This window comes from Pelodiscus sinensis, chromosome 5 (genome assembly GCF_049634645.1).
Source record: "Pelodiscus sinensis isolate JC-2024 chromosome 5, ASM4963464v1, whole genome shotgun sequence".
NCBI lineage: Eukaryota > Metazoa > Chordata > Testudines > Trionychidae > Pelodiscus > Pelodiscus sinensis.
Window position 1 is genome coordinate 60,820,296 of NC_134715.1, and position 19,153 is coordinate 60,839,448.

General features: G+C 39.2%; 1 long non-coding RNA gene across 1 annotated transcript in view; it reads left to right on the plus strand.

The window, feature by feature from the left end:
• LOC142829615 (uncharacterized) overlaps positions 1–18,949 on the plus strand; it is a 40,064-nt gene extending 21,115 nt beyond the window's left edge. The window contains exon 3 of the long non-coding RNA XR_012904199.1: positions 16,008–18,949. This is a non-coding gene — a long non-coding RNA (uncharacterized LOC142829615). The remainder of the gene's footprint in view (positions 1–16,007) is intronic.
• The last annotated feature ends 204 nt before the right edge of the window (positions 18,950–19,153 follow it).

Consider the following 19,153-nt stretch of genomic DNA (forward strand, 5'->3'; position numbering starts at 1 on the left):
ACACTTTCTACACATAGCACTAATGCTGTACACGGAAAAATAGTACATACAAAGCTAAACCACTAAAATCCAGCTTTTTGTAATGTTTGCACATTTGTGAGGGGGAAAGGGGGAATTTTTTAGAACGAAGAATTTGTGCTTCATCAGTTACCAAACAGTTGACATAATGCCAATAGAATCAAATTTTGAGTTTGGAATAATTAAGAAAGGAAAATTTAAATTAGCTGGTTTGTAGTTAAGGCTCAAGGATGACAAAGACATGGGCAAGTCTGTACTATGTAGCTCTTGAGCAATGAGAAACAAAGTATTATGACAACATTCACTGCTGATACAAGAGGGTACAAACACCATTGACTCCACAAGAATTGTACCTTTTCCTGCAAGCAGGGAATGTAACCCATCTGTATTAGGTTTATTAGACCAATTACACATTTTTGCAGTCCTTAGCTAGAAACTATCTGACTTTAAGGAAAGAAACCTCAACAAACCTAAAATATTCTTTGATGCAAATGCATATGATTACACATTAAAAACAAATCCTTTTTTCCTCCCTTCCTGTAGCGAAAACAATAAGCTTTAATGATGAAATGAAGTTTGGGACATCAGAATAAATAACTTTTGTCTCCCATTCCAGGAAAGAAATTGCAGTATTTCCAGAGTGTCATTTCTATATTCACAGAATTCTTAACATTCATGTTCCTCTGAAATTGCCAGAATGCATCTAATATTTATACTCAGTTTTGTTTTATTTACTAGGGTTTTGTAGATTAATGTTATTTTACAAGATACAATGGCCTTGCTGTAGAAAGAAAGCTCATCTGAACTCCTGTGCCTAACAATATTTCTATTTGCCAGGTCAAAGGGATGCATTTTGTTTACTATAACCTTAAAATGTAATAAAATAAGCTATCCAATCTCATATAGATTTAAAGGAGGGAGTTTTCATGAGAGGATGAGTGCATGGAGTAGTATGTACTATGTGTATATGTAACTCACACACCTATGGTCACTGTCCCATGCAGTGGCACTTAGACCACTTACAGCAACAGCTAAGAAAAAGGGAGCTCTACAGCCTAAGCTAAGCAGCAGCTGGTGTTATAGCTCAAGCTATAGAGGTTCCTTTACTGAGGTCCTGGGTTCAAATCTGCTCCTGGGTGGTTACATATACAGCAAATTAAAACTTTCAGGGCTGTTTCTTTCAATCTAGACTTCTGGGATTAAACTGGAACCCAGGTTCTGGGACCTTGTGAGATTCTGAGAGTTCATGTTTGCAGTCCCACAGTCTAAATCAGAGTCAGCTGGCATGTGTCATCTATGGGTAATTCTTTGCTTTGTAAACATATCCTAAACATCCATTGAAAGTCAGTGAGAGTTAGACACCAGTTAGTCCCATATGCTCATTTGAAATTCTGCTCCCAAATCTTTTATCAAACTCAGGAGAGCTGACAGCCTCACCAAACCCCAATGCAATGGGAGAAGAGAGGATGGCACCATGTTCCTGGAAGGGGCAGAGCCTCGGGCAGAAGGGGATGGGCTAGGGAAAGCCAGCACTCAGTGTCACCTGGGCTCTGGTGCATCCTGCCCCCAACCAGCCCTCAAAGCCACCAGTAACACACAATAGGGTGCTCCAGTGGCGATTTAAAGAGCCTGGAGTTTCATGTGGTGGTGCTGCTGCAGTCGCAACGGCAGCATCTTTGGGCCCTTTTGAACTGCTGGGCCCTGGGGCTATTGCCCCTCCCCCAAGTTGACGGGTCTGACTGAGTTACCCTATGAAAATGTAGGTTGCTGTACAAAAATATTCCGATCACAAGAAGTTAATTCAAGGTAATGTACTATTGTTTGCTATAGCTAGCTATACTCTTGCTGTAAGAGCTTCAAATAAATTATGATTTTATGCAAATAGCCAGATCTAAGTGCTGTGTTTTTAAATAGGGTTGCCATCTTAAGGCACTGGTGGCACTGTTCCTTTGGAAGTAGCTAATCTGTGACTAGAGTGTGCATTCAGTGGAACAAGGGGTGGACATTTCAAAGGGTCTCAGGGCTTGGAGAATGCATATTATTAACTGGTAAAGAGACAGCAGGGTCTGAGTAGGCTTATAAAGGGATAATTTTATTGCTCATGGATGGTGGAGTTGGGGAGCTGTCTCTAACAGGAAAAGCCAAGACTTCTTCATGCTAAGGAACTCTATACTTGCAAAGTGTCACAACCAGATTCAAAAATTATGTGTAAGTTACACATCTGTAGGCTAGTGTAAGTTTAATAGGGCAAGAGGGTGGCAAATACTTGTGCAGTCACACAAAGAAAAAAGGGCACAAGGACGCAGATCTTTAATGGTAGTTAGGTACCTAAATATCTTTGAGAATCTGTGCCAAGAAACCTAAAATCCTTATGTAGAAGGTAATCACTGCCACAGTCCTTGCACTCAACTGATCATTAGACAATCATGGTAATCAGAGTAGGCACCGCTAGACTACTGGGATGCAGACATTGGAAAAGCTTGATAAACCAACTTAAACTCCCCCTAGAATTTGGCCCACAAAACTTAGCAAATACAGTATTTATCCTAATTTTGTTGATTACTTTATTGCATTAATTCAATAACATTTTCCTTTTTTAAAATATTGAATTTTGTTGGATGATTGTGGTGGCTCATGCTGAAAGAAATTGCAATCCACTTGTTAACTGATTCATTTGCACGTGATATGGAAAAATAGTGCATGATATTGAACATGTTGTTTTACTATTGCTTTGTGTAATGTATTTCTCATATGAAAACTGAAGGAAGCATAGGGAGGAGACAATTAAATAGCACTATATCAAACCATCAGTAGCTGGCTATGTGTGATAATAGATTTAAAATGTGTCCTTAAAATTGATTTATTTTGTTTATTAACATATGTCACCAAACAAAGGTACTATTAGTTTGTTTCTCTCCATCTCTTTCTGAACCGAGCTGCTTGCTAACTCATATCACTGCAACACAACAAGGGGTCATGGTCATGCTCATACATCAGCCAGATGGGATTGGCACAAAAGGGATAGACAATACACGCTGAGAAATGTTGCCTCTTCTAAGCATGGGGAGGATACAAAATGTGTCTCTGTGTATTTAATCATTACATTTTTCCCATGATTAATCTGACAGTCATGAAATGAATTATTTTTGGATAGGGCAAAGATTCTGTATAGAGGCACTTATAAATAACTGCCAGTGAGGGAAAAGCATAGAGTAAAATTCTATTTCCTACTGATTTCAATGGGAACTTGACTTGAAATCAAGATTTGAGAAATTTAGTAACTCAGCTAACGGTTTTTAGCACATTATAGAAATGGATGGGTGAGGTTCTGTGGCCTTCAATGTGCAAAAGATCTTACGGTATTATCATGATTGTCCCTTTTTTCCTGATGGTCTTTATGTCTGAGGCTTCAGTGTGCACAGGATTTCATCTTTATTATTTTAAGGCTTGGATTAAAAGATTCACAGAACACTCAGTTTAACTCAGCCTCTTATCCTTCTGAAGGAAATAACTGAATTGTTTGCAGTTTGTGATGTGGGAGCCGGAGATGAGGTGTGCATACATATAGTATTTAGGGCTAGCTTGCCTTATATTCACTGATTTGCATTATATCCAGCAGTAATGCAAATAACCTACAGATTTGTCTCCTGTAAAATCCTAGCTTCAGCAGGTTACCATAAGGCTTGAGGCCTAAGAAATTTGAACAGGTAAATGGCCCATCAGAAAACCTCAAGTATTGGGGAGCCGAAAATAGAATGTTTAAGAAGAATTTCTGACTATGAGAACATGACCCCACCACAATGGTGTAATGACAATGAATTGATTTATATGACTAGTACATGAACTACGTGTGCAGATAAATATACAAGAGGACCATGGTGACAAAGGTGTATGGTAATAACTTGAGATCATTAATATACTATGCTATAGGAGACAAATGCTTCAACATTAACAAGGCAAGGAAATACAAATAAGGAAAAAAGGGGAAAACCCCAACTGAATATGGGTATGTCTAGACGGCATTGCTATTTCAGGATACTGGAAGTATCCTGAAATAAAAACAGTGTCCAAGGAATGCATCCGCTATTTTGAAAATTTTTTAAATAATTGACATACTCTTTCGCCATCCCTGTAAACCTCATTCTACGAGGAATAAGGGATGGTTCAAAAGAGCACTTTATTTTGAAATTTGGTACCATGTAGATGTACAAATTTCAAAATAGTCTTTCCAAATAAAATAAAAAAAAGATACTCAATCTTTTTTTGATTTTTAGAGCTCATTCTGGACATATCCTATATGTCAGACATAACAGCGCCAGATTGTATTCTGGATAGCAATACAGAAACAATACAGCTGTTGATGTTTGTGCTAGATGTCATTCTGCAGCATGCTCATCAATAAAAGCATTAACAAAAAGCCGACTGAAGAATCTTCATTACTGGTACTGATGCAAAATACATATCTAGATTCTTCTCTCACACTAGTATAAAGCTGAACTGTTGAATCCAATAGTGTACCCTAGATCTGAATCTGTCCTTCAGAATATAATTTGCGTTTCCAATCTCAGACTAAGCTGGCAGTGCTGGAGATTAGAATAACAAAATAGTTTGTATTGCAAACTAAGCAAATGTTACGGAAATCATACAATATTGTTTTTTGGTTGTACTTCAAGAACCATGGGCACTATTGTTATGGCAATCCTCCCCATGCCTTATGAAAACTGGCATATAAATATGTGTAAATCAAAGATGCTTTATGCAAAATGCTTCATGTAAACTACCAATTTTAATATTACAATATGCTGAATCTGTATATTCTGTTTTTGTGTACACGACATTCTTTTATGTGATGTTAGAGAGATGAAGTATAAATCTGTTTACAGTTCTGTTTACAGTTCTAAATAGAGAAACGCTGCCCTGATCTAAGAAGATGCAAAGGAACTTTGATGAGGGCTGGAGACCCAAGTCAAAGTTAAAAATAAAAACAAACAAAAACCCAAACCAACAACAACCCTCTGATTTGAAGCTTATACCTGAAGTAAACACAGCTGTTTAGGGTAAGAATTTGCATGTAGCATGAATTAGACTTAGCTGTGTATTTTCTATTAATTTTATTTAGTAACTTACTTTGATGTGACTGAATTCATGTGCTCCCTCAGGGGAAGTAACTGCTTCCCTTTCATTGATAAAGAGAGCTTACTTCATGAGCTTTCTCTATGTAAAACTTTTATACAAAGATGGATTTATGTGGTGTTTGTTCCCTTTTTGGGAAGTTGGTTTCCCAAAGGGACCTCTGTGATTACACCCAGTCACAGTCACTGTTATTTAGGAAGTCTCCAGTCTCTCAGCAGAGGCCATAAGGATGTGAATGTGCAGAGCAACAGAGAACAAGAGGCCGAAGAGCAGGGTTTCTGACACGTGGCTAAAGTTGTGGAATGGAACAACGGAACTTGGATGTTACTGCAAGAAGAAACCAAAGAAAATCCTGAAGAATAAATGAGAGATGAATAAAAACTCTTCTAGATGACGTCAATGCAAAATGAATAATACACCCTCCTTATCTGTATGCAACACAAGAAAACATATACAAGGCAGAATTAAATCTACGTTCCAGTTGAAGATACAAGTAGAAGTGCCAAGAGGAACAAGAGGGGAATGATCACACATGTGGGTGTGATAATGTTCAGAATAATCCAGAAGATAAAAGTGTCAATTCAATATAGAAATAAAATGAAAAATTTTACTCTTTGCTGAACCAGCTGCAAGTCAGAAACTGCTTGGTAACAACAAAGGAGATTTGTTAGATTGAAGGAAGGATGCTGAATCTAAATGAAATGCAACAGTAGTGGTTCCAGCTGGAGACTGTAAATAAGATGGAGGTAGGTAAGAAGCCAAGCGCAGATTATGTAAACTGTGGACAGACACAACAAAAAAGACACATGAGAGAAGCTCAAAGAAAAGAAGTGACTGAAGAAAGATGAGATGTGACCAAAATAAATGTGAGTAAATAGAAGCAATACAAATAAGAAATGCAACAAAGCAGTATTACAACAGGAAACTGAAATTGTATATAACATCAGTGAGGAAAACATTGGATTGGAGTCAGTTTATAAACATGGTGACCTATCTTGATGAAATGTCATCTAAACAACTTGTAGGAAAAAAACAGATGGCAAACCCATTGTATGGAAAAATTGATGTTAGTATATTGTTGCTGAAAGAAATAATTGTGCTGTGCTGTGCTATGTGAAATTTAAGAATGGAGACTTAAAATTGCAGAAAATTTTACTCAGATCTGTGAAAATATTTTTGAGAACTTTACTGATGTCAGGGATAAAAAAGTGCTCAAATGTACAGCTATGTAGCCTAATACTAACCTCGTGTTCAAAAATCAAACTGCATCCTTAAATAAGCAGCTGACTGCTTGAATTTGGTATGTGTGCAAACTATGTGGAGAAACTATTTTGAACATTTCTGCTCTATTAATATATATATATATGAAGATGTTAATAGGTTGCTGTTCCTAATATATCTTCAGTTTTAGCCTGGATCTTTGGGAAAGATCACAATGTTCAAATACTTTTTATCCTCTGTCCCTCACTGGGTGAGTCCCTCTCATGTCATTAGGAGATTTAGCCCAGATCAAAAATTGTCATTTGTTTTCTAAGGGAGAAATAGACATACCCTTCTGTTTACCTCTCTGATACAGAGGAGAATATCTCTCCCACCCTCTCCCCTTTTGCAGTTTCCCAGTTCACGTCTGTCCATCTCTGGCACACAGTATGGCAGTACTTTATTACCTTTTGTAATTCCAACAGTTATTAACACAGGTCTCATTCTTCTGTGAACCAAATGTATCATTATAGTCAGGGGTGAAAGAAAAGGCTGGGACTTACTGGTATGCAGCCTGGGAAAGATAGGTGGGATGGCTTGGGCAGAAGGTGTAGGCCTGGGGATCAGACTGCCCCAGCCCTTCACGGCTGCTGCTGCGATGGTGGCAGCTGGGAACTCTGGGGCTCTGGCAATGATTTGATGAGCCCAGGGCTGGCAGCCCCAGGGCCTTTTAAATCACTGGGCCTGGGAGCAGCTCCCCGCTGTTGATGGCCCTGCTGGTAGGGTCCAGCAGCGCTGCCAGTAGCAGAAGCAAAAGGGGTGATAATGTTAAAGCACTGCCACATCAGCCCTTTAACAATGGCAATGGGCAGGCTGGTACTTGATGGCAACTTCTTTCTTGCTGATGTACTATCTTGGCCACTTTCACTTCTGATTATAGCACAGTTTTAAAAGGGATCTATTCCTAAGAGTGGCCATGAGAAGCTGGGATTGATAGATACAAGAGCAAAATTATTGCAGGAATACTGAAGCCTCGTCCTACTTCTAGATTCCAAAGCACTGGTGCCAATGGTGCTGATGGGCACATCTATATTATTAGTAGTTAGTTGTAGAAAAATGTGTACATGGAGTTTGTAAGTGATCCATCTGGTTTCAAACAAAAGTATTTAGTACATGAAAGCAAGAAAACATTAGAAAAAGAAAATATCTATCATAAATATAAAAAATAATTTTACATTCATCTTACAAATAAAAAAATTAATACTTTGTGTCAATCTTTTAAATCACTGAGCCTGGGTTTTGGTCGAGGGTGACACTGACGCAAGGGGCAGGGTCTATTTAACTATCGTCTCCTTTTATTCTTTTATAAGCCTCTTTTTCATATTCTGAGACTTTTAAGGTATTTTCAGTAATACTTAGGAAAGAATTCACCTTATACAACATACTACTATCTCTCTTATTCCTTTTTTCTCCACCATATTTATTTTTCTTTCACTGTATTTCCTGCATTACCTTTCACTTTTCCTCCATTTCGCTTTTTAGTTACAATGCTATCAGTATCCTCCATATGAACGTTACTCCTCTGTTATGGAAAGGGTGTATTCACCACTCGTTCAAAATAGGACTCTTTATTTTTTAGCCACCAGCAAAGCCAAATCAGAGATTTGGACTTTCTTAAGAGAATTATTAGCCTTGTTCAAAAGAACCAAAAAGAAACTAGATTTAAAAAATTCACAACATCAAATAGATGCAAGTCTCAGTATGAACAGCATTCCTCCCAGTTGATTTCATATCATCTGTATTTCTTCAGCTGTGGGGAATCTTGCTGCCATCAGGGCTCACTTCTGAAACAGAAGCACAATTCTGATTGGTACGGAGTATCTTTTTAAATTGTGCTTCTGCTGCTGAATGCTCCTAATTCCCTAAAGAAGGTCACTTAATCCAAATACTGGATTGAACTGTTTGTATATGGCTATAAATGCACTTTGAATTGACTATGAATAAAATCCTCTTTTGAACAGTCTCTTGATCTGAAAGGCTGAAGCAGATTAGGTTTTTACTTTGCTGAAAGATAAACACACTTTGAACTCCATCTAAGTAAGAAAGTGTCCTTTTCCTTCCGCATTAGTAGAGCCCTGCTCTTGTATTGGCAACATCCAGCTTTCTTCAAGGGCCAGATTTCTCTTTCATCCAGATTTCTCCAAGAATCAGCATCTAAATATTATTCTGTTGCATACTAAGGATACTGCTGGATATACCACTGAAAAATGTAAACATACTAATTATTTTCACTGTTCTTTTTTCGCATCTCCTTTTGCATTAAACTTCTGTCCCACTCCACTCTCCCTCCCATCTAATTTTTGTTCTTATTTTTTTTTCATTCTCTGACTTTCATTTTCTCTGTTCTGAACTTATGGATTTTCCTCAACAGGAGGTATTTATTCAATGAAGTAGCTACAATTACAGACACAAAGAAACAGCTTCCACACAGACTGTGTTCTAGTTCAGTCTCTGCATCCTTCCTGGAGCCATTTAAAGCACATGGGGCATCTGATAATTGAATAATATACTGCAATATACATTTCTCACACTTCAATTCTTCCATCTTCCTAGGCTCTAAACCTCTCTATGCTTATATCTTTAAATATTAAAAAAATATTTTACAGACATTTTATATCTCCTAAATTGCTTCTCATTCTTCATCCAAATCCTAATTTTGGCGGTACCGTTTCTGGGGATTCTTCTCTATTCCACAAGCAAGGGTGCCAGCCAGGCAAGCCTGCTGCATTCTGACTCAGTTCTGAATGGAAAAATTTGTCTATAGAGCACAGACTGAGCCTTGAGCCAAAAGCAGTGGCAGCATTGTATTGCATTGTCATAGGAGAGGAACATGAACAGCCCTCACTTGTTTGGAGGAAATTGGTATACTAACAAATGGAAATAAAATTATAGGTATATAACTTTGTGTGCCTACTCCACCCCCCCAAATATGTTGTTTTTATTCTGTCATTTGCCAACCTCTCCTTGGAACAGTTTGGAATTGATTTTTCCCTTCTATTTTCATAATTCATAGTCTGTGTTTTAAAGTCCTACAATATATTAAGTCAGCATGTCCACCACCACTTTCCTTAGAATCCATGAAACATCAGTCACCATCCCCTCCCTTTAAAGGTGTTTTAATCAGCAAGTAAAATCCCAGTTTTTCCAAACTTCTTCCCTATGATGAGTCTCCAAACCCTTGTATTAATCTTATTCCTGTTTATCTGGTCTTTTCTGCCTCTATGTTTGGACACAATTTTATAAAGAGGGTCTAACTAGCCCCTTCTAGAGTACCAGAATATTTTGATCCATGCACCTAATGGATATCCATTTCAGGTTCCTATATGAAATACTTTCTCTTATTAGGTTTAATCCCTCTTTTACCTCCCATAATGTTAAGAGCATTACATCACAGATAAATATGACTTATTGTGCTGGCTCTTCAAACTTTTTCTGGAGTATTTATTGTTTCATGCCTCTGTCTACCATAACTCCTTTTTTGTGCATGTGTGTGTCTTGAATAAATGATTATTTATTACATGCTTCCTCCCAGTATCTCTTCTAGCATCATTTAAATTTAGAAGTAGTAAATTCTCATAATCAAAGACTAGAAGTTCTGGCAAGTTCTTGAGTCTTTGGGATTCATTCTGTTGACTTGCCAGCCTGTTTGTAGCTGTAATTTTAAAAATGTAAAAGTATTATAGCTTCTGAAGTAGCAGACAGTATCAAACGTGCCTGTAGATACTGTAAAAACTTGCATTTTCTCCCCTCAGATCACTTTCAGACTCATAGAAATTTGGGCTGGAAAAGACCTCAGGAGGTCATATTATCTATCCCTGATGAACTTTGCTCAAACAATGGCATTGTGCCTGTGGTAGCTCTTTGACTCCTTTGGTAGTCTGTTGACTTTGATGTCATTTTCCATTTTCAACACACAATACCTTCTCTCTGATAACTACTGTACATAAATTGAAATGTGCTGGGTCAGAGTACTTCCCAATGATAATCCATTTAACTTCCTTCATATTACACAATGAACAATGCATATTTTCCTTCACAACCTTGGTTACAATCTTTTCATCTCTTCAATGCTGGTGACTTTTGTATTATATTGACTACTCTTATGTAATGTGTGTCTATTGTACAATACTTTGTCAGATCTCTTTAGAACACAAAAATGACTGCAACACTTGAATATCCACATTACTTTCTCAAAAACAAATGCCAACATCTTAGTCAGATGAGATTTATAATAAATGTGAATACCTTGTACTTATATAAAGCTTTAACCTGAAGATCTGTAAGCACTTTACAAATATAAACACAGAAGTCTTCTGGGAGACAGGATAATGTTAATTTATTTTTCTACCTAAAACTAAGTCAGGAGTATTAAGTGACTGGCCTGAGACTCTGAGTGAACCCATCACAGATCTTCTAAACAGTACCCAAATCTTATGAATTACAGAAGATTTACACCATGATTGCTTCATTTTAAACCATACTAGTTAATCTTAGTCCACTCATATTTCTCCATATGTTTTATGTCTGTATAATTTTACACATGAGCCATCTGCGTATTTATTCATATAGGGGCACTGTCCCGTTGTGGATAGTGGATTATGTGTGTGCAGCATTTGTGGTGCTATTTATCTATGTTCTTAGCTAACTGCTAAGCATTTGACAACTAAACAGTGACTCTATACTTGTTGTTGTGACCTTCCTGTGTTCTATTACAGCTATACACTGTGTGTGATTTATAAAGCACCCCATCTAACTATAGTTGTCTCTTCTAGAGAGCAATTCAGTCACTACATTTATCTAATTTATGATTAGCAGCTAAAGGTATAGCTTTGTATTTTCCATAACTGATCTCACAGTACGTGTCTTTTCTGAAAGATAAAATAAAATGGTCTGGGCATCACAATGTAGAATACAAGACTCTAAGTGTACTGCAGATAGGTGTGCATTCATCCCAGCATGTGTTAACAGACACTCACAGAAGTTCTGCTTGAGCCAACATGCTGAAAATAGCTGCATAGCTTAGGGTAGCTCAGGCTAGTTGCCTTACTATGTACCCACGAGTCCAGGCAAGGTTGCTCACTGGAGCTTGGCCCAAGCTGCTGCTCATGCTACCACCAGCTGCATGGCTATTTTTGCATCCTGGAATACACAGGCCTCTTCCACCTTCACTTTCCAAGTCTTTTTCTACTCAAAAAACTTGACTGCAACACAATGAAGTTACTCTGATTTTCAGAGCACTCAGTTCCCTGTGAAGTCATGGGCACTATGGGTCATCATTCCTGGAAAATCAGAGCCATAATTTGAATTTTAAAGTAATGAACACTTCATATTTCAAAGGCATTTTCCTTTTCAGAAAATGCTTCATGCCAATGGTATAGCTAACAAATTGTATGTATGTTGGGCTGGTCTTTCTCTAGCCCATAGGGGTACTTTAAATCTCTTGTATGCTGCTTTTTCTGCCTTTGCAGCGGTGTCCTGACTTATATCTTATCTGCGTTGCTTCTCTGTTTCTTTGTTTTTTTTTTCTCTTTGTCTTTGATACTGCTCAAGAGTTCTGCCTGTGACTTGTATTCTTCCTTTTTTGTCTCCAGAGCTTTATGCTCAGCAATCATGCTCATGTTCCAGATGTAATCTGTGCATCTTTCTTTCATCCTCTTCAATGACCCACTGAGGAGGAACCAGACCACCACAGATACTGTCCATCAGGGACTCTCCTGTATAGCTCTTGAAAACACATGAACAAGCCAGAGCTGTCCAGAGCTGACAATCATTCACAGATGCGAGAAAAATGTAAACACTGATGTAGAACTAGAAGAAGGCCCAATAATAACCAATGAAATTAAAGAAGCCATGAAAAGCCTCAAACACAAGAAAGCTCCAGAGGATGGCAGAATTCAAGATAACAGGGAGTGGCAGGAACTCTGAGCTGCTAACAAAACTCAGATGAAATATATGTAAAAGAACAAGTGCCACAAAACTAGAAAGATGGCATGATTGTAGGCAGTCTGGAGTGCGAGGTATTGTGCTGCTGTCAGCCCAAGGAAAATATTGGCTACCTCATCCTGAATGTAATGATGGTGGTATATGAAATATTAGCAACAAGTTGGGTTCCATCTATGTAGTCCACATTGTGAACAGATGTTCACTCTTTGACCAGTCATTGAGAAAATTGTTGTTTCAGCTTTAAAATACATTTTAATCTACTTTATTGACTTTGAAAGAGAATTTGACAGTGTCCATACAGGGACCTTGTGAACTATTGCTAGAATCTAAGGGACACAGTCAACATAATGAGACTGCATATAGGCTGGTGTGAGTGGTTTTATATTGTGATTGGGAATAAGGTTGTGTGCACCACCTAGATAAAATTAGTCTGGTTTTCAGAGGTGATGACTGTCAAATGTTAATTACTCAGAGAGAAAAAGAGGGTAAGGTAATATGTTTTATTAGATCTTTATTGGACCAACATCTATTAGTGAAAGAAATAAGCCTTCAAGCTCTTTCTCTTTGTGTGTGGATTTAAAAACCTTGTCTCTTTCATGAAAAGATGGTCCAATTAAACATATTATCTCCCCCCATCTTCTCTCTCATGTCCTGGAATCAATATGGCTTACAACAATACTGCAGTCCCCTCTGAAGTCACAAACACTACTGTGTCACTGCACAATGAAAGCACCTGAAATATTCAAAATACGTTTCCAAGTCAGAATGAAGTGCTCTCTTTAAAGCTGACTCAAATTCTATAAAGTACTTTCAAAAGGATGGTTCTCAATAAGGAAATTGCTTATGCTAGTGGAACCAGGATAGAGCATTCTGGCTGTCAGCTAATAATTTCTCCTCCAGGAGCCTCTTTGACTATCTGGGTTGTGAGTTGCTAAGAAGATTTGTGTGGGGCCATGGTCTGCACAGGGCTCACTATTCTGAGGCAACTCAGTTTTGTGTCTCCATTATAACCAAGTCATTGATACAGCAGAGTGAGGGCTCAAAGTTTTATCTGAATAAGAAAGAGAAGGTTGGTAGGTTGGAAAAACCACCTGAGGAATCTGGTAACAAAAGTGTGGTCTCTGTAACACAGATACACACCACATGAGGCTGATTTAAACTGGTCAGCTACTGAATGTTCAGGTAGCAGCTGTGGCCAAGAACATTTCTTTTCAATTTGCACCTGATAATTCTCAATGTGTCTGGCACCTCAGTGATAGACTGATGTGATATGTTCTTTGTTGGCCTACACCCAGAAATCATTCACAAGCAGAGATTAGTGCAGAGATTAGTGCAGAAGGCAGTAAACTGTTACTGAGCAAATTTTCTCATCAAGGGCTTCCTAACCTGCACTGGCTGAGTTTAATTTAAGGTATTTATTTGCTGGTTAATGATATTAAATGGGTTGGGGCTGTTTTATGTGGAGCTGAGGGCCAGTACTTCAGGCACTCTGTAGTGCTTAGTTCTGCCAGCAAAGTGCACAGATGGACGGAATTAGCTAACTGAAGTGCAGAGCACATGTTGTAGCCTCATAGAGGTAAGCAGAGAGGTTAATGCTGTTAACTCTGGAACTGCTACTTCCTGGAGAGCCACTGGGAGTAGGATAGGATAATGCCACATCATCCCTTTCTCAGTATGTGCCTTCTTAGTTTGGTTTTGTTGTTTATGGGTGTGAAAGGAATGCTGGATACAAATCTTCAGAATAGTGTTTGTGTGTCTGTATGCACATAAAGCTACTATGACACAAATGAAAATGAGTGGGTTCCAAACTCTGTTGGCTGTGGGTTTGTGTATGTGTGTGTGTGTGGGGGGGGGGGGGATTGTTTGTTTGTTTTGTTTGCATTAGAGAGTTTTAATTTCATGAATCTTTCTCAGTTCGCCACTCTGGTTTAGGAAAGTCAGCATTTACACATAAAACAATGCAGTGAAGGAAAACTATTTTCTTAGTGCTTTTGAAAATCCAGAGAAATTAGGCACCATCCTATCTCCACATGATGTAAAGTTACAAAGTGTATGTATAGAAAAGAAAAATAAAGAGGGGAATATCAAAAGCAAAATATAAATCATAAGGATGTTGTGCATTCTGTTGGAAACAAGGGTGTTTTATGATTTCTCCAACCCCTAATATCCAGGGATTATCCAAATTTTAAAGTGTTGCTTTTTTTCCTGTGTATACCAATATATAGAAGTTTTTTCTGCTTTTTTTTCCATCCATGTATGCATCAAGAATGCCCTTAATGCCATTGCCAAGATACCAGTATTACGGTATCACATGTACCAAAGACATGAGAGCCAAAATGTTCTAATGTGACTGCTTAATATCAGAATGTCCTAAAAATATACTGACAGGAACATCCCTCCAGGGCCTGTTCTCACAGTTGGTGGGGATCAGCGGCGGATATAGGACAGGGTGAGAGGGGTGGCTGCCCCGGGCCCCGCACTTTAATAGGCCCAGCGCCAGCATTTTAAAACTCCAATCTGCCCTGCTTAGAGCAGGGTCAGCAGCCTGGTGCCCGCGAGGGAGCCCGACGTGGCACTTTGGAAGCTCGAGCCCTGTCCCCACCACGCAGGCGCTATAGCGGCCGAAGCAAACTCCGCGCTGGTTGGGTCCGGCCACGTGGCAACAACTGCCCCACACAGAACAGAACAGCAGGATCCTTTGTGGTGCAGGAGTTGCGAACCGGCAGGGGAGGGTCCCTCATGGCTATTTCTGCCCCCCGCACAAGCCCATTGGCCAGACCTGGACAATGGCAGCTGCGGGAACCCACCAATCACCGCTCCCCTCAGGCTTTTAATCCCCCAGCACATGGCCAGGCAACTCCTGTGGGAGAAACGCCGAGCAGTCACTCCCACTCTGATATCTTCACCCACATAACCCTCCTCCCAGACCCTGCACCCCAATCCCCTGCCCTGGGACACAGTCCAAACCCCCGGCCAGATCCGCTCCAGGCCTGCTGGTCCCCGGCCCGCTTGTGTGTTCCCCATCTGATTTTTCTGTAGGGTCAGTATCCCCTAACCCAAGAGAGGTTTCCCACCCCCTGCCACAAATAGAGGAGGCCCCTGCTTTATAACAGCCTGATTTATGACCCTCCCCCCACCACCATTATGACCTTTTTCCAAAGTGGGGAAGGGGCCAAAATCCCCCGACTTACGTCCTTGGCCTATTGTAAATGCAGGCTCGAGTTACAACTAGGGTTGCCAGGTGTCTGGTATTGGCACTGACAGTCCAGTATTTGTGGCTTCTGTCAGGTAAAAGAAACCCAGAAAATAGAGGACCAGTAAAATGTCTGGTATTTTCAGTTTTTCTCAGCTGGAAAGGCTCTTGGGACATTCTTCCCCTGCCATGTCTGGTGGGGATAGGGAGTGTGAGATTTAAAGGTGCCATGATTGTTTTTTTTGGGGGGGAGGAGGGTGCTTTTTTGCTCAACATTTGGACATCCCCCCCTTTTTATTAATGCAGATTTCGTTTAAAAATGAATTACAATATAATTAGAATAAAAATTATCCAACTAAATTAAGTTTCTATCAAATTTACCCAATTCACATTTAATATGAAAATAGCCTGCAATTTATGCCTTACGTTTGACGCCTTTTTTTCTATTTTTTCTCCAAAGGGGGCCCAGAGAAATTGTGCCGCCCTGAGCCCGGCAAAACTCTCATCTGCCCCTGGTGGGGATTGTCAGAGTCCAAGGTACTTCATCCATACCTTCTGCTATTCCTAATCTAGGCACAGGAATTGTGACAAAGACACTACACAGGGACACTCCCCTAAAATAGAAGAATCCTTGTCTGCCTTATTAATGTGATTCAGGTACTTTTTTCTTTTGCCTGAGCCACACAAAAAAATGGCTGTACTGGGCACAAACAGAATCTGGCTTCTTACTTTTAAAAAAGTTTCTCCTTAGGTGAATATCCAAAACTTTGTAGAAAAGAAGCTGCTGCTTTTTCTAAAGATAATTTGCTTGCAATTGGGTAAGTTGCTTCTGATTTTTGAGGAGGTAAAGAGAATCTTAATTTTCAGTTGCTCATGAGGAAGTTCATATGCAGTACCTCTAGCTTAGAATTATCTGCTAATACACATATGACTCCACTTTCCTGAATTTCAGCAATATTTGTTAACAGAACCAGTCACCGTGACTGACGCATAATGTCAGTTGAGATTTCTACCAGCAGCTTGTTGCTATGGTTAACTTCAACAAGAATGTCATGCCAAATGACAAGGCATGAAGGAAATCTGAATTATGACTTTTCTGCCTGTAAGATCTTGGCTCCTGTGTAGCCTGCAGCAACTTTGATCTTCATAGCATTGCCTACAACTTGCAGAACACGCTGAAATACTAAAAACATGCATACAGTGAATTTATACTTTTCTACCTGGATTTAATAGAGAATATTTGAAAAATAATTATAATGGAGTCTTTTCTAACAGTCTCCTGTGTAATATGAAAACATAACAAGGGCTGCCAGTCAGCTAGAAGCAGCTATAGAATGAGAGAAGTGTGGCTAGCTAATGTGATATGTCATTTTCTTCTAAACTTAAGTAGTGGCTGACCGGAATAAGAATGTATATGAATATGGTGCAGTATTTAGAACAATATCGAACACAGAGGTTATTTTTTAAAAAATGCCAATTATTATTTATATACTCATGAAACATGCTAAAATTTGAAGAAAACATCTGCCCCACCCTTTTCTGTTCACTCCGTATTCCTTTTATTTCATCGAGAGAGAACCTTTTTTTAAGCTAAACATATTGGGATGCTTCAACATTTAAAAGTTCGGGGATGGGGGGGTGGGAAGGAGAAGGAACAATATACTTCTGTATAGATTTTGGTTGGTTCATAAAGACATTTTGACCTATAACCCTCTTAGATTGTAAAGTTTGGAGCAGTTCATTAAAGCTTTGATTTGAAATCTATTTCCAGTGCTCTGCTTGAACAGTTCTTCTTTACTTACTGTTGATTATCAGTAATCTTATGATGCGGGCGAGGGTGGGAGGTGTTGCTGGTCTTGTAGCAGGCCTGAACATGGGAATTTGTGTGTGTGTGTGTGTGTGTGTGTGTGTGTGTGTGTGTGAAATGTGAACAGCAAGGGTAAAAATGCACCCCCTATGGTCTCCCACATAAGTGTACTCTAGCTGGGTAAGAGAACGCAGGAATGGTGTGTGTTGCCTGAGCTGTCCAGGGGAAGACTGGGTCTGATTTCCACCCCACTCTCCCACAGGAGTGAGACAGAATCAGCCCCTTGGGGGATCACACTGGGTGGTTTGCGTTCATACCCTTCGCACCTCACCTGAGTACAGGCCTGTGTAGATTATGCTGGATTTGTCTACTGCATTCAGAGTCTGTGATGGCTGGATCTTCGCAGGATCAGAGTCTTGACAAATTCTAAAGAATGCAGACATTGAAAGACTTGATTACAGCCAGTGCAAATACCAAGTGACTAGCTAGATTTGCTAAGCTACTAAAATGTGTTGGGCAAAGGGGTTCGCTGAAAGTTTTACACAGAGATTTGCAGGGATTAGGGTCTATGGACTATAGAAAGAGGGGTCTAGAAGATACATATGGGCATCAAGTGCAGCTTGGAGAAATTAGATTCTTGGGGTAGGTATTAGAGTTGCAGGAAAGAAAAGCTGAAAGAGCAGGATGGAGGATGAGCTGCAGTGAAGCATAGGAGGGAAAAAAATCTCATGTTAGTATAATCACCTAAGCTCATTGATGCTTAACTGGCATCAGACTCTGAATGCCCATGCTCTAAGTAAACATCACTAAATGTGATAGAAATACAGAAACCAATTAAAATGTGTTTTGGGAAGGTTTAAATTTGAGATCCACTTGGAACAGATTGTAGAAATAGACTTCAAAAGCAATGCTCTGACCAGTATCCAAACATACCCAGAATTTGTGAGAGGTGAAGGGTATTTGATTTAATGCCATTTCTAAGTGACTGTTCACAAGCCAAATCAAAAGCTGATTTAATGGATCTCCCCTCCATAATTAGAAAACCTTGTAAAATGTGTGCTATTATTGATGAACTTGTCAACAAGGTGTTGAAGGAAAAAATGTGGATGAAGAAATGATGAGGAAAAGAAAATCTTGAGATGACAAGAACATTCCATCACTTGCCTTGTCCTTATTTCATGTTACTGTCCTAATTCATTTAAAAATTATTCTGAGCCAAGACAAGCTTACAAAAATACAGTAGCCGATAAAGCAGAGCTGGATAGCTCTCATTCTAGCCTGTTCAACAAGGCATTTAAAGTACATGCTCAAATCCCCCTGAATTCAGTGTTTGAAATTAAGCACATACTATAGATAAGAAGGCTCATGTGCTCACAGTATCTATGGGCATGTTTAGAAATAAACTGCACAAACTGAGTTATGTCAATTGCATAGCTTATTTTGAAATAGCAAGTTTTGGTGCAGTCTAAACAGCACTTATTTTGAAATAGAGCACTCTTCCTTCAACCTCCCTCACTCCTCATAAAAGCTCCTTCTACATTATGAGCTTCTTCCGCAAAAGGAAATGCAAATGGAGCACTCATCTGCATATGTCACACTGTCATTTGCATTTCCTCCTCGGATCCCTTTTGTGCAAGAGGTTTTTGTGCAAAAAAGCACTGTGTAGATGGCTCCTTTTTGCACAAAAACCCCCTTTTGCACAAGAGCCATTCATCTTCATTTTTGAGCAAGAATGGCTCTTGCACAAAAGAGGTTTTTTGCGCAAAAAGGAGCTGTCTACACAGCATTTTTTGCACAAA